Source organism: Terrapene carolina, unplaced genomic scaffold, assembly GCF_002925995.2.
Source record: "Terrapene carolina triunguis isolate 2854851 unplaced genomic scaffold, T_m_triunguis-2.0 Scaffold69, whole genome shotgun sequence".
Lineage (NCBI taxonomy): Eukaryota > Metazoa > Chordata > Testudines > Emydidae > Terrapene > Terrapene triunguis.
The window spans coordinates 64158501-64175311 of NW_020664420.1; positions in this window are offsets into that span (position 1 = coordinate 64158501).

A 16811-nucleotide genomic window follows, 5' to 3' on the forward strand; every position below is an offset into this window, starting at 1 on the left:
AAAGGGATCTGGGGGTCATAGTGGATCACAAGCTAAATATGAGTCAACAGTGTAACACTGTTGGAAAAAAGCAAACATCATTCTGGGATATATTAGCAGGAGTATTGTAAGCAAGACACAAGAAGTAATTCTTCCACTCTACTCTGTGCTGATTAAGCTCAACTGGAGTATTGTGTCCAGTTCTGGGTGCCACATTTCCGGAAAGATGTGGACAAACTGGAGAAAGTCCAGAGAAGAACAACAAAAATGATTGGAGGTTCTAGAAAACATGACCTATGAGGAAAGATTGAAAAAATTGGGTTTGTTTAGTCTGGAGAAGAGAAGACAGAGGGAACATATCAATTTTCAAATACATAAAAGGATGTTACAAGGAGGAGGGAGAAGAATTGTTCTCCTTAACCTCTGAGGATGGGACAAAACGCAATGGGCTTAAATTGCAGCAAGGGCAGTTTAGGTTGGACATTAGCAAAAACTTCCCAACTGTCAGGGAGGTTAAGCACTGGAATAAATTGCCTAGAGAGGCTGTGAAATCTCCATCACTGGAGATTTTTAAGAGCAAGTTAGATAAACATCTGTCAGGGATGGTCTAGAAGATAATACTTAGGCCTGCCATGAGTGCAGGGGACTGGACTAGATGACCTCTCAAGATCCCTTCCAGTCCTACGATTCTAATATTATATTATTTTTTAAATAAAATGATTAATGTCAAGGAGTTTTATAGAAAATATTTATTTCAGCATTTTAGGAAAAACACTTTACTTTTTTCTTCACTTATTGGGTCAAACTGACAGGTGATGAGAAATTATAAATTATGCCTTAGTTTATGAGTGTAACTTGCACACCAAAGGAGTGTAGGGCAGGGCTGCAGCAGAAAAAGCAACTAATCAGAAAGTAGAAGGAAGATATGCTGGATTTTACAGGCTGCTCTTTGTTGCTTTTTCTGCTACAATCCTGCCATTCCTTTCCTTATGCATGCAGGTTCCTTTCGCTTGCACTGACCTACCAATGTGTAACTTACACTATAATTTAGATCACCTCTGAATTTGCATCTAACTTCTTGCACAGTCTCTTATATACTTTCTATAAACACTGGGCCAAATTAATCCGTGGTATAATTATAATAAAGTCAATGGCATTACATGAGAGATTAATTTGGCCCATTATTTGTAGATCTTCTCAGTAATCCTTTTGTTTCTACCACTTAATTGCCACTTGAAAAACTTCATGGCAGATGGGAACCAATGAACATACAAATTCTCCATTTACTTACCAGATGCCATGAAGCTTGTAGGTGACTTAGCACTCAAGCAAACAGTGCTTTTGACTCATGCATGATTACAAACAAGATGCAAGCCCACAATGTCCTTGAACATTTTTATAGATGAACTGATTGCAGTGGCAAGATATTGATCATATGAGTGTGAAATATTTCACATTTTTCATAGGTCTTTAGTATCAGAGGGGTAGCCGTGTTAGTCTGAATCTGTAAAAAGCAACAGAGGATCCTGTGGCACCTTTAAAACTAACAGAAGTATTGGAGCATAAGCTTTTGTGGGTGAATGCCCACTTGCGTCTGATGAAGTGGGCATTCACCCACGAAAGCTTATGCTCCAATACTTCTGCTAGTCTTAAAGGTGCCACAGGACCCTCTGTTGCTTTTCATAGGTCTTTAGTTATCCATGGAGACTTTTTAGTCCCAAATTCTGCAAATTTTCATGCATGTGTGTGTTTGCAATATCAGGGCATTAGAGAATCTTGTGGATATCACAGTGGATTGGGACTCAGGAGATCTGGGTTCAGTTTCAGCTATGCCACAGATTACTACTGGGACACTGGGCAAATCACTTAATTTCTGTGTGGATTGTTTCCCCACCTGTAAACTGTGGAAGGGCAGAAAAATGCTGCCTCTCTCTCCCTTTCTGTCTGTCTGGCCCATTTAGGTAATAAATTCCTCTAGGCAGACACTGCCTCTTACTCTGTGTTTATACAGCATGTAAAACAATAGGGCCCCAAACTCAATTTGGGCCTCTAGCTATTGTAATACAAATAAAGAAATCATAGACATTAAGCTAAATTGTCAAAGCTTGCTTCAAGAGAGCATAAATGAGTCTATTGCGAGTGCTTAATTTATTAGATTTAAAATGTGTATTCAGAAACTTGTTTAAATTTCAGATTGACAACTCTCCTGTGACAAAACATGAAAAGGAAAAACTCGACAGTATGTGAGAGTGTTTGTGACCAAAGCTTTGTTATAAACACAAATCACAGAATTATTCATTAAGTGACAAGAGGAAAAGAAAGATCATGTGAACAACTGGGAAGAGAAACAGTCTGGAATATAGGTTATGACAGCTGGGACTGAGTATATTGCTTCCTAAATTGGTTTTCAATAGCTTTGCCTCATACTGAACCAGAAAAATAAATCAGAAGGGAGCTGCTTCCATTGTTCTGAAGAGGGTGGGTGAAGCCAGGTAGTGTGGGGTATACAGGAGATTTTTCAATTGGAGTTCTGGGTTAAAAGAAGACAGAAGGCTTGCTACTATGTTATTGCAGGGGCTGTTGCCATGGCATCCTTTGCTGTTAAGAGTATATTTCTGAAGCATAGTGACAGGGTCAAAACATTTATGAAAGAGGTCAGATTTTCAAGGCCAGTTCAAACAGAATTAGATCCCCTGTAAAAGTGTCAGAAACCAAGATGTGGAGGGTCAAGCCTAGTGGTTGGAACAGTGGCAGTTAGACCTAGTGGTCGGTGTGGTGGTAGCCAGGCCCTGAACTGCAGCCAGGGCCGCCGAGAGTGGGTTCGGGCCCCGGTGAAAAATTTTTTTCGGGACCCCAGCAAGGGCGGACTGGCTAAACAGGGCCGATGAAGCCGGGCCCCGGGCCCCCTTCCGGACCGCCGGGCCCCGGTAATTTGTACTGGCTTCCCCCCCCTCTCGTCGGCCCTGACTGCAGCCAAAGGGTGGAGGCAGAGTCAGGAGTCAAGAGCAGGTTCAGAACAAAGAAAGAGTAAGGCTGAAGCAAGGACAGGACTGGGAACAAGGCCGGAGTCAGAGCAGGGCTGAAGCGTGCTAAGGCCTGTGGAGTCTGTCACCACTATCAGAGTTCCAGGCCGTGAAGTGAGGTTGGGAAGATAGAGCTGCTGTTTCTCCTGTAAGGCTTATACCTGCCTTCGGAATCACCAGACCAGGTCCTGGCTTGTGGATTGGCTGGAGCCTAGCACAGGAATGACTCATCAGCGCACATGGCACTAGTTCAGGGACAGTTCATCACCTCACAAAAAGCCATGCGATTGCAGAAAAGTCCAAAATGTCATGAGTCTGCTCACCCCCACTCCATCTCCAAGCTAGAGCTGCTTGGAGAAACTTCAACAAAAGCCATATTCTGTTGGAATAGGCATAAGAGAAGCAGTAAGAGGCAAAAAGGCATTCTTTAAAAAGTGGAAGTTAAATCCTAGTGAGGAAAATAGAAAGGAGCATAAACTCTGGCAAATGAAGTGTAAAAATATAATTAGGAAGGACAAAAAAGAATTTGAAGAACAGCTAGCCAAAGACTCAAAAAGTAATAGCAAAATTTTTTTTAAGTACATCAGAAGCAGGAAGCCTGCTAAATAACCAGTGGGGCCACTGGACGATCGAGATGCTAAAGAAGCACTCAAGGATGATAAAGCCACTATGGAGAAACTAAATGAATTCTTTGCATCGGTCTTCACGGTTGAGGATGTGAGGGAGATTCCCAAACCTGAGCCATTCTTTTTAGGTGACAAATCTGAGGAACCATCCCACATTGAGGTGTCATTAGAGGAGGTTTTTAAACAAATTGATAAACTAAACAGTAATAAGTCATCAGGACCAGATGGTATTCACTCAAGAGTTCTGAAGGAACTCAAATGTGAAATTATAGGACTAACAACTGTAGTCTGTAACCTATCATTTAAATCAGCTTCTGTACCAAATGACTGGACGATAGCTAATGTGATGCCAATTTTTAAAAAGGGCTCCAGAGGTGACCCCGGCAATTACAGGCCGGTAAGCCCGACTTCAGTACCTGGTAAACTGGTTGAAACTATAGTAAAGAACAAAATTGTCAGACACATAGATGAACATAATTTGTTGGGGAAGAGTCAACATGTTTTTTGTAAAGGGAAATCATACCTCACCAATCTACTAGAATTCTTTGAGGAGGTCAACAAGCATGTGGACAAGGGGGAACCAGTGGATATAGAGTATTTAGATTTTCAGAAAGCCTTTGACAAGGTCCCTCATCAAAGGCTCTTAAGCAAAGTAAGCTGTCATGGGATAAGAGGGAAGGTCCTCTCATGGATTGGTAACTGGTTAAAAGATAGGAAACAAAGGGTAGGAATAAATGGTCAGTTTTCAGAATGGAGAGAGGTAAATAGTGGTGTCCCTCAGGGGTCTGTACTGGGCCCAGTCCTATTTAACTATTCATAAATGATCTGGAAAAAGGGGTAAACAGTGAGGTGGCAAAATTTGCAGATGATACAAAACTACTCAAGATAGTTAAGTCCCAGGCAGACTGAGAAGAGCTACAGAAGGATCTCTCAAAACTGGGTGACTGGGCATCAAAATGGCAGATGAAATTCAGTGTTGATAAATGCAAAGTAAGGCACATTGGAAGACATAATCCCAACTGTACATATAAAATGATGGGGTCTAAATTAGCTGTTACCACTCAAGAAAGAGATCTTGGAGTTATTGTGGATAGTTCTCTGAAAACATCCACTCAATGTGCAGCGGCAGTCAAAAAAGCAAACAGAATGTTGGGAATCACTAAGAAAGGGATAGATAATAGGGCAGAAAATATCATATTGCCTCTATATAAATCCATGGTATGCCCACATCTTGAATACTGCGTGCAGATGTGGTCACCACATCTCAAAAAAGATATATTGGAATTGGAAAAGGTTCAGAAAAGGGCAAGGGAAGCTGTTCCATCTGAGGAATCCTACCTACCTCAGGAAATCTGTGGTGTCACGGAGATAGCTGGGAGTGCTGGTAGCGTAGGGTCTGAGTAGGGAGTCCACATATCCAGACAGTCCTTCAGTGAGAGTGCCAATGCCCGAGATGATGGGGCGTCCAGGATTTCCAGGTTTGTGGATCTTAGGTAGTAGATAGAATAACCCCGGTCGGGGCTCTAAGGGTAAATTGATTTGTTCCTGTGTTAGTGTAGGGAGTGTCCTGAGGAGATGGTGCAGTTTCTTAGTGTATTCCTCAGTGGGATCTGAGGAAAGTGGCCTGTAGAATTTGGTATTGGAGAGTTGTCTGGCAGCCTCCTTCTGGTAGTCAGACCTGTTCATGATGACAACAGCACCTCCTTTATCAGCCTCTTTGATGATAATGTCAGGTTATCATCTCTGTTCCTTGGGTAGGTCACTCTGCTTCAGTTTTGCCAGTTGTAAAAAGGAGCTAATACTCAAATTTATCACTAGAACAAAGGTGCTGAGAGAAGTAACACTCATACAGGGTGTGCAAGACATAAAATAGTTACATAAAGTATTAGTAATTAATTTATGCTGAGTCACTACCTCCCTGGAGAGGGTGGATCCCTGGTTGTGATGAGACAGCTGACAGAGAAACCCACGCTCTGCTGTCTGTGGTTAGTTGTACACACGCCCCTGTGAAGAAAATTTTCTCTCAAATGGGTGAGAATTGACTCCTCACAGTCCACTGAAGTTTAAACTACTGAAAAGTGCTGTTCCTCTCTTCCTGACTTCTCCCAACCTCCTTTGACATTTATCCTTCCTCTAATTTCCTTATTCTCTGTCTTAACTTCCACCATCACACTCCTTTACTCTATACCTTCAAGCCTCTCATTCCAAAGTGGGGGATTTTAGCAGCTCAATTCCTGTCAGTTACCGCGTCTCTTTTGTCATTCCCTTCTGCTGATTCCTATGTACCCATCACATTGAATTAATAATGGAAGGAGATGTTACAGATAACAATGGTGAAAGCAGATGGATTTTCAGCCAAACCCACAGGGGAGAAGAATTGTGTTGTCAGAACAAGTACCAAGGCTGATGATGACAAAAAGTATCACAAATGCTTATTTTTTTCCTGACATGATCTGAACACATCCTGTGTTGATACTTGTTTATTGCCTCTTTATATGAAATCATGCAGTACACACCTGTTCCTGACGTAAAAGATCTGTGAGGAAATCATTGTAATTATTGTTTATACAAATCAGCTCTAGGCATAAAAGCCTGTATAGTGGAAAAAACTGGTTGGATCTTATTACCATAAACTATTAGGTAAATTATTTCAAGATGTTGGAACAAAGTGTCCAGTTAAATCCCCACTGTTTTCTATTTGACATCACAACATTTTAAATGAAATGTCTATTAAAGGATTTCACAAAAACTGGAATTACTATTTCAAGAAGAATAATATGCAGGCACAGCTTGTGGGATTAATTAATGGTGTTGTTTTTACATACGTAGAGCAACCATATACCTCCAGTTAGAAATGAAGTGTCTAGGCTAGGAGCACAAACAAACAAGAAAGTAAAGTCTCCAGGCAAAAGCATGTTGTGTGTATCTCCTCTGAAACTGTCAGACATTTTGACAAGGCCAAGTTTTGTGCTGATTGAGGCTGCAAACAGCAGACTCCTAGAAATGTAAAGGTGTAGTACACGGAAGACAAGGCATAACAAATTCAAGCTTCACCACAGCTGTCACTTTACAACTTTGAATGGAAATGCATTTGGAGCTCCCAACACTCCTGCACAAGAGCTGAATTTTGTAGCCTTAAATTTCACTATATCATGCTAATGACTGGGACTATACCCTGTCCACTTAATAGATCATTGAGTACATCATCCGAAGTATTTTTAATCTCTAACTACGCTGCTGCTAAATAAACTCTTAAATACAGGCCTTTGGATACATATGCATTTTTTCATTTGCAAAGGAATCATCATATTGAATACAAAACTTCTTAGAGTATAGAGAATTATATCCCTGCTACAGAATTCTATAGGATGGTTAAAAAAAACCTCTACTCAAAATCATATACCATTTGACAATTTATATAGAAACCTATTAAATATTCATAGAACCGAATTGCTTTCATCCAGAAAACAGTTTTCTGTTATGTCCAGAATCAGGTCTACAGTGTGAGAGTAGAAAAGAATTCTGTTTCATATAGTGACTGACAAACTCTTTGAAAGTCCTCATTTCAAAGTGGTTGGCAAAGGAATGCGAGTTGAATATTGGCAATGCAGACTCCATAAGCAAACACAGCAGTCACATGCTCAGCAATTGCTCACACATGACCTTGGACATTAGAACCTGATTTATTTAAGAGACACTGAGGCCATCCCCTACTTTTCAAAATGTATCACAAAATCTTTACATTCTAGCCAGAGAGACGCCAAAGACCTCAGTTTCATGTATCATTTGAAGGACAGCACCTCTACCAGTACACTAGTTCCTCCCACTCCTCCAATGAAGTTCAGGGTCGGTGTAACCTATTTGTTAGGGAGTTATGTGTCCCCTCTGAGATCCATCCTTCGGGGATGTAAATCTGCTACAGCTCCAGAGACTGACTCTTTAGCTCAAGCTGTAGAAAGGGCTGTGATTAGCGCTGGAGGTCCTCAGTTCAATCTTGGGTGCTGGCCAAGATGGAAGCTGTCATTATGTGAAGGCTTGGCTGGGATTTTAGCTTCTGAGGGCTGTAAATGCTCAGGATGAGCTTCGTCTGCCCACAGGAAATATCCTGATCAGGGTCACAGTATGTGTTATGTGTAGGGTTACTAGGTGTCCAGTTTTCAACAAGAACACCTGGTCTAAAAGGGGCATTGCTGACCGGGCCGTTAAAAGTGTGGTCGGTGGCACAGCGGGGCTAAGGCAGGCTCCCTGCCTGCCATGGCTCCACATGTGTCCTGCAAGCAGCGGTATGTCTCCTCTCCAGCTCCTAGGCATAGGAGCAGCCAGGGGGCTCCGCATGCTGCCCCCACCCCAAGCAACAGCTCCGCAGCTCCCATTGGCTGGGAACCGTGGCCAATGGGAGCTGTGTGGGTGGCGCCTGTAGACGGGGCAGTGCGCAGAGCCCCCTGGCTGCCCCTACACCTAGGGCAGGAGCTGGATGGGAGACATACCGCTGCTTCTGGGAGATGCCTGAGGTAAGCGCCACCCGGAGCCTGCATCCCTGACCCCCTCCCATGCCCCAATCCCTTGATCCCAGCCCAGAGCACCATCCTGCATCCCAACCCCCTCATCCCCAGCCTCACCCAAGAGCCTGCACCCCCAGCCAGAGACCTCACCCCCACGAACCCAAACCCCCTGACCTAGCCCTGATCTCCCTCCTGCCCTCCGAACCCCTCAGCCCCAGCCTGGAGCCCCCTCCTGCACCCCAAATCTCTCATCCCAGCCTCACATCAGAGCCTGCAACCCCAGCCCAAGCCATCACCACCCCTGCACTCCAACCCTCCTCACACCCTGAACTCCTCATTTCTGGCCCCACCCCAGAGCCTGCACCCCCTCCTACACCTCAGCCCCCTGAGCCAGCCCAGTGAAAATGAGAGAATGAGTGAGGGTGGGGAGAGTGAGCGACAGAGGGAGGGGGGATGGAGTGAGCAGGGGGTGGGGCTTTGGAGAAGGGGCGGGGCCTCAGAGGCAGGGCAGGGGGTGGGGCAAGAATGTTCAGTTTTGTGCAAGTAGAAAGCTGGCAACCCTAGTTATGTGTCCTCCTCATAGCCCAGTCCACAGGGAATGTGAGTCTGTTACTTCCCTCAGTTACAGAGGCTGGTTTTACAGCTCAAGCTGTAGAAACTCATGCTTTCCACTCCAGAGATCCAAGCTGCAGCCCTTGATGCATTGGCCAAAATGGCGGTCATCACATCAACAAGGGGTGTAAAACTATTCGCAAGACAGGATTCAGCCCTGCTGCAACAGGAGTAGAATTGCCACCGCTGCTCTCCATTAAGGGTTCTGCCCAGGAAGAGGGCAGCATTAATCTCTCCCAGGCACAAGCGTCAACTTTTTTCTGCACCGGTGGGTGCTCACGCCCCCCAGCCCCACCCCCGGCCCTGTCCCGACTCCACCCCTGCCCCAAAGTCCCTGCCCTAACTCCACCCCTCCATGTCCCTATTGGACCCCTCCCCAAGTCCCTACCCCGGCCCCACCTCCTCCCCCAAGTGCGCCGCATTCCCCCCCTCCCCCCTCCCTCCCAGGCTGGCCACGCGAAACAGCTGGTAGTTCTGGGAGGGAGGTGGGAGAAGCGGGACGCGGCGGCATGCTCAGGGGAGGAGGTGGAGCGGAGGCGAGCTGGGCTGGGGGGCGTGGAGCTGCCAGTGGGTGCAGAGCACCCACCAATTTTTCCCTGTGGGTGCTCCAGCCATGGAGCACCCACGCAGTCGGTGCCTATGCTCCCAGGGTATGCAAAGGAATCCCATCACTGGAGGCAGCAGCACAGATGTGCTGAACAAGCACAGCCTCATCTGTCGTGCTTTGCCACCTCCCATTGCCAGAGCCATGCATCCTGCCTGGGAAGGTTACAGGCACCTGGCATCCACACAATTCCACTGTAGACAGGCTTTCTACTGCCAGGAGCACTGCACTAAGCTCTGGGCTTGCAGAAGCCAACACAGACCCTGTGTGAATCTGAATTCACAGCTTTCTGACCAAGAGGAAAAGTGCAAGCAAGTGAATTAGACCAAGATCTGCATGATTATATGCCAATAAACATACCAGGCACTGCCGTTATGTCTTTGAACCATGACTACACAGAAACAAAATCCTTTGTTACTCTGTTCATTGCAGAGTATGTGAAAAGCAAGTTATGGTGCATCTCCAGCTTGAAACCTTAAGTATAAATAATTTATAATTCCAGGCTAGGGTACAAGTTGTCTTTGGCTTTGACTGGCAATTTCATTGGGCACGTAATGATCAGTGCATTCTTACAGATGGTTTCATAGTTTACTGGAATAACCAATTCTACCCTGTCATCCGCTGGCTTAGATGAACAAACACATGTGATAGAAGAGAAGCCAGGGGTTATTTCTGCTGGCCTCAGTACTATTTTTAATTTTAAAATTACTATAGCAATTGCAAAAGGTGCTAGATTCTCATCCCTGCTGCTTGGAGTTCTCTGTTTATTCAAAAAAGCATGGGGAGTGGCAGGCCAGACTTCCCCACCCTGGCCTGCCTATGTGCCTCACTAGTGACATGGAAGGCCCACCTCCCAGGATGAGAGTGTAGTTCAGTTCCCATGTTTATTAGTCCTTGAGTGTCAGCCAAAAGGCTAATTCATGCCAACTGTTGTGATGGTTTGAGCGAGCTGGACACCTGCCCACTAGGACAAGGACCTAATGCAGAACATGTTCTAAATCAATAAAAAGAAACTGCCTGACTGTGGACAGTGATTCAGAAAAACCCACAATACACTCCCCCTGACCCCCCCAAGTGCAGACAATAGCCAAGTGCCCAAGCGCTAGCTCAATCTCTTTCCCACAGCGAGAGGTCTATATTGTTCTTCTGCATGTGAATACGAACATGACTTTTGAGTATCACTGCAGCTTGTGATAATCAATGGTCAGACTCATCCCTTTCCCTCCAAAAAGTTGGCACACTCTCAGCCCATGCCCTTTCCAGTGTTCAGGCCTGGGTCTGAACTCAGGTTTCCCACATGGGAGTAAAAAGTACGTTTTAGTCAGTGCTTAATTTGCAATGAAAGAGGTTCAGGGGTCAAGCAATTTTTTTACATTCATAACTGATGCAGCGAGCCTAGAGGTGCCCGGGCTCAGTGCTGGAAAGCCCTGGCACAAATTATGCACTGTTTTAGCGGTAGTTCAGTACCAATAAGATTTGAAACCCCAGAAGATTATTAAACAAAATGGTCAGTCCTCAGCATTTGACCGGACATACAAGTCTTTAAGAATCAGCACAAAACAACCAACTTCAAAATATAAATGAAAAGGAACTGAACACATTATCCCTCTTTCTCTGAGCACAACACTTGCTACCAGTCAGCTGTTGATGACAGAGCTCAGAGCAGAACATGGCAAACTCCCAGGAAGGGAACAGAATGAACATTGTCTTCTTCACACATCGTTAATGGATTCTAGCACATTCCGGCTTTACGGGGTTATTTGTATCTCTCCAGTTACTTCCTTACCTGGAAGAATTTGCCTCCGTAGCTAACAGTTGATTAAGGGTCATTGCTCAGTAAATACTTGCAAATTCACAGAAAATATAAATGGGAAAACTGCCAGATTGACAGCCCTGAAGCCCTCTTTTGTTCTTCCATGGAACAGGTACAACGTAGTCAGCGCAATGAGAGTGTCCCCCACTTGTACCGCAGCCCTAAGATGAAGGGACTATCTCAGAGAGAAAGTGTCATTCAGACCCCAGGCCCATTCAGTACCACAATGTCAAGGTGCCAAATGCAGTGGTAGCTTATGATGTGAAGCCCAAGTACATTGCTGGAGTTTAAAATTTTTTTTAAAAAATCAGTCAACCAGGATGGTTCACTAGGGATTGGACTCCTCTCACAGAGGCCAAACAGCCTTCAAATGGTAAAAAGTATTGACCGCGAGTGACCTTGGACAGATTGGAGCTGGTGCTCTAGAAGTGAAAGTTTCTGAGCTTATAAACCACCTACTAAGGTTTCTAGCGCCCCCACTCTTATTTCAGAATCAGTCAAGGCATATGGTATTGCTCTTTAATAGCTGTATTTGATTACTATAGGTATAGTAAGCAACCTCAGGAATGCACCAGTGTCACTGGATTGTTTTGAACACAGAATTCTATTACTGAACAGTTCTTGGTTTTGTCTCCTAGATTCAGGGCCGGCTCCAGGCACCAGCTTAACAAGCAGGTGCTTGGGGCGGCCAAGGGAGAGGGGCGGCACCTGCGGCAATTCGGGGGTGGCAGGTCCCTCGCTCCCTCTGGGAGCGAAAGACCTGCCGCTGAACTGCCGCCGCCGATCGCAGCTTTTTTTTTTTTTGCTTGGGGCGGCAGAAATGCTGGAGCCGGCCCTGCCTAGATTAATCCTAGTTGTACAAGTTTTTACTTGACAAAAATTGCACACACTCTGCTCATTAACATAAATGGAAAAATCAGTATCAATCCTGCTTCTTAGTAGTGCAGATCATTTCATTTTCTCCATCTTTGTGTTATTTCATTACATCTTTTATCTTCAAGTGCACACATGCAATCACACACACACACCCCTCTCTGCCTAATGAAACTCAGATTTATCTGTTTTGTTTAATTAATGCCTTCAAAAGTATGTTAACCAAGAACCACAGCCTAAGAGGAGCATTTACAAGAAATTAGCTTTCCTTAAACATGCAAATACCGAGATCCTTACTTTGGGAGGACTTAATTTTTATGATGAACAATAACCTGGCATTTTTTGTTCAATAAGATATTCATACTGGTACTTTTCTTTGAAAATTCTTTATTGTTGCTAGTCATGAAGCAACCCGATATAATGGGGAACTAAAGAACAAAATATCCACCCCATTATTTCTTTGTTTTATTGCCAGAGCAATCTGCACAGCACCTGATAGGAAACCAACCAGTTACACAATTCATTGCATCTCAAGTAACAGTTGCATATTAGTGCAAACAAACACTTTTTAGAGTTGACGTTTTTGTTCAACACACAGCACAGACAGTGTAATTGCTATAAGCAGTGTAGAATTCTATAGCATGAGAATGTGGTCTGCAGCATATCCTTCCAGTGGTCGCAGAGGCAGCAAAGCAGAGATTATAAAAGGTCTTTAGAAAATCATGTATTCTGACTTGCCAATAGCCAAAGCAATAGTCTGATGCCATATCCCAGTTCAGAACTATGACTTTGACCCTGCAAACCCTTCATCATGTAAGTAATTTCTTTGACTAGCAAAACTAGATGTTTGTTTCTGTCTGCATTTGAACCAAGTATTAGATATACATATACTTCCACAAACAATATATTATGGATTAGTGTGGTATATAGGTTTTATTTGCATGAGTTTGGGGTGGTCACATTACTCACACGTGGTGAAATCAGGCCATCCCAAATAGTAAAACACCATCCCCTCCCCAAAAACAAACACACACCATGATATAGTCTCTATATGCCACATAGGTTACAGAAAACTACTTTGGGAAAGTTTTAGAGAGAGCCCTTTAAACACACTGTGATGGGGTGGACTAGGCCCTGAGGCCCCTACTGGAGGCCTTGTGGCCCTGCCATACCCCACCCCAGAAAAGAGCAGTAGAGAGGTCCTCCAAGCTGCTTAGAGTGGCTGTGTGGGATGCAGCCAATCAGGAAAGGGGCTGCAGAGAGCAGCCAGTCAGGACCCAACAGGCTCCTATAAAAGGAGCTGCAGGGTCCGCATGAGTTCAATCTGCTGGCAGGGACTTGGGGAGCAAGACGTGCTCCTGAGGCTGAAGCAAGCGGTTACTGGCAGGGAGCAAGAGAATAGCTGGTTGCTGAGACTCAACTAAGATGGGCTACAGGGAAGTGGCCCAGGGATACGTAGAGCGGCAATTAGTAAAGGGATGCAGCATGAGGCTGCTATACTTAAAGGGTGCCTGGGTTGGGACCCAGAGGGTGGGACTGACCCCCCCAGCCACTGGGGGGAAGTGGCTATGCCCTAAGGAAGGGAATTAGAACTGTGGCACCGCAGAGAAGGGTGCCACACTACTGGGACTAACTCAGCAGGGAGCTGTGGTCAGCAAACTGAGTCCAAGAAGGGTGGCTCAGCAGGAAGCCTGGGGCCACTGAGGACTTAAGTAGAGATAAGGAGTTCCCAGGGAAGAAACCATCTGGGTGCTGCTCAATACCAGAGTAGGAGCCTTGCAACCTAGCCAGACCAAGGAAGGGGACTGTGATGGGCCCTGTTGGACTGTTTTAGAAGACTGAGCTCAGGGAGGGCTGCAGGACATTGAGGACATTTTGGACTGTGTACCCCAGAAGGGGTTTGTTTGTTTTGCACATGGACAGAGTGTGACTCGGCCAGAGGGCTGAGTCACCAAAGACCCACCTGATGAACACAGCATCCAATGGGGGGCACCATGAGCAGAGGAAATTGAGAAAAAACTGCAGGCACGCACACTCGACCAAGTGGTGCTCACAAGAGGTGAGTGCACCCCATTACATTCACACATACACAATTTCTTGAATCTCTCAGCTTACAGAGCCAGGTGTCTTAGGCCTGGTCTACACTACGAGTTTAGGTCAAATTTAGCAGCGTTAAATCGAATTAAGCCTGGACACGTTCACACGGCTAAGTCCCTTTTTTCAATTTAAAGGGCCCTTTAAACCGGTTTCTTTACTCCACCTCCGACGAGGGGATTAGCGATAAAATCGGCCTTAGCGGGTCGGAATTGGGGTAGTGTGAACGGAATTCGACGTTATTGGCCTCCGGGAGCTATCCCACAGTGCTTCATTGTGACCGCTCTGGACAGCACTCTCAACTCAGATGCACTGACCAAGTAGACAGGAAAAGCCCCGCGAACGTTTGAATTTCATTTCCTGTTTGCCCAGTGTGGAGAGCACAGGTGACCACGCAGAGCTCATCAGCACAGGTAACCGTGATGGAGTCCCAGGATCGCAAAAGAGCTCCATCATGGACTGAACGGGAGGTACGGGATCTGCTCGCCATATGGGGAGATGAATCAGTGCTAGCTGAACTCATCGGGCATTGGGATCTCAACCCAGAATTCCAATGGGCGGCGGAGACTGCGGGAATTGTGGGATAGCAACCCACAGTGCAACGCTCCGGAAGTCAACGCTAGCCTCAGTACTGTGGACGCGGTCCGCTGGCTTTATGCACTTAGAGCATTTTATGTGGGGACACACACAATCGACTGTATAAAACCGATATCTATAAAACCGGCTTCTATAAATTCGACCTAATTTCGTAGTGTAGACATACCCTTAGTCACTATGAGTCCAGATGTCTAGAGCTCAGAAGATCTCTACCAGCAACTAAAATAGCTTTTATAGCCACAAAATGTCAGGACTGCACCGTCTATGCCTAGTAGTGAAAGCTTATGCTCAAATAAATTTGTTAGTCTCTAAGGTGCCACAAGTACTCCTCGTTCTTTTTGCTGATACAGACTAGCATGGCTACCACTCTGAAAACTGAGATTTGGGAATCCTCCCATCCTAAAGGGGTAAAACTTCCATTTCTAGTCCTATAGGGAGATGAGATTCCAGCCTTTAAAGTCATGATGTTGTTATATATAGGAAAGCTGATACTTGTGATTATAGGTGCAGGGTCAAATCTCATCCATCCTGGGTCTCAGGCAGTGCAGCTTGGGAGAAATATCACACATCAGGGTCACATATCTAGGACTCCTAGGTACTCAGTATTGCCCACTCTCCTGTTGGAATTTCAGAGGGGGCTGGAGCTCATCTCATGCTGACGTGAGAAGCTCTAGCCTTCTCATCAAGTTCAGGCCTTTCAGAAGCCTCTTTCTCATGGGCGGCGGGTGGAGCCCCTCTTCGGGGAGGCTAGCCCCCGGCTCTGCCCCTTCTGCCCTCCCCCGCCCCCCGTGGCCCGAGCCCCCCTGCCCTCCCATGGCTGGAGCCCTGAGACTCCCTGCCCCGCAACCCCATGGCCAGAGGAGCCCTGGGCCAGCCAGAGCCCTGAGGTACCCCCACTTGGAGGCGCCCCAGGCTGGCTGGAGCCCCCACAGCCACTCCTCCCCTCCGCAGACCCCAAGCTGCCGCCAAAATTCAAAAGCTCTTCTCCTCTTCTCTCTTACGGAAGAAGAACCTGAGTTTTTGCTATGCCCCATGCAGCTTCCGTGGCAGCAGAGGAGGCGGTAGGTTTTACTCAGCATCCCAGGTTCATTAGTAATCTCCCTGGAGTCAGGAACCCAGGAAGCTGAATAGCACATACTGCCTCCTCAGCCGCCACGGAACCTGCATGGGGCACAATAAAAAGCAAAATTTCCCCCCACCAAACCTGCAACCGGGGACCCACAGCAGTGGCTGCGCTAGGGGACAGAGCCTCCCCTGGCCTATTATACCCACCGCCCATGCTCTCTCTCCTTCACTCACTTTCTTACTGGGGGGGGGAGGGAAGAGGAGGGAGCAAAGAGCCCAGCAGCTCAGAATGGCTCCACTCCCCCCACTCTCCCTGGTGAGCAACTGCAACAGGATGGTGCCTCTGCTCCTTCCCCTTCCCCCCTGCAGCACCTGGCCTGGGAAGGTGGGGCAGGGGCTGAAGAGCTCCTGGAGCTGCTCCCCCAGTCTGGGAAGAGGGAGAGGGGACCTCACTTCAGGCCCCCCCAGGCCTGGGGGCAGGGTGTGAAGAACCCCAGGAGGAACAGACGTGAGCTTGGGGCAGGGGCAGAATTGATTGGGACGTAGAAGGCTGAACTGATATGGGCAGTGCTGGGTAGGAATAGGATTGATTTGGAGTTTGTGGAGGGCAGAATTAGCTGCTGGGCATAGGACGGACATGCACACAAACCCTTAAGGAATCTAGCAATGGTAGGGTGGGCAAAAATTGACCACCACCTCCCTCCTCCCCTTCCCCCCCCCCCCAGACAGGTGTGTAAAAGGCTGTAACAGCAGCGGGGTGAACTTAAATGGAGCTCAGTGACAAACCAGCATATTTAAATACAGCATAATTGAGTATGCTCATGAGGGGAGTCTGAGAAGGAGATATGGACTACGGAGCACACCAGGCCTGCAGCGCTTCCACTTTTGCAGGTAAGTTTTCCTCATGGCAGGTTTTCTGCTACTCAGCAGCACTGTCTGAACTTCAAGGGAGCAGAATTGCCTGAGAACCATCCAGGAGTCAGGACTTGAACTGTGACGATGAGAGACTGGGGTGGATTATAG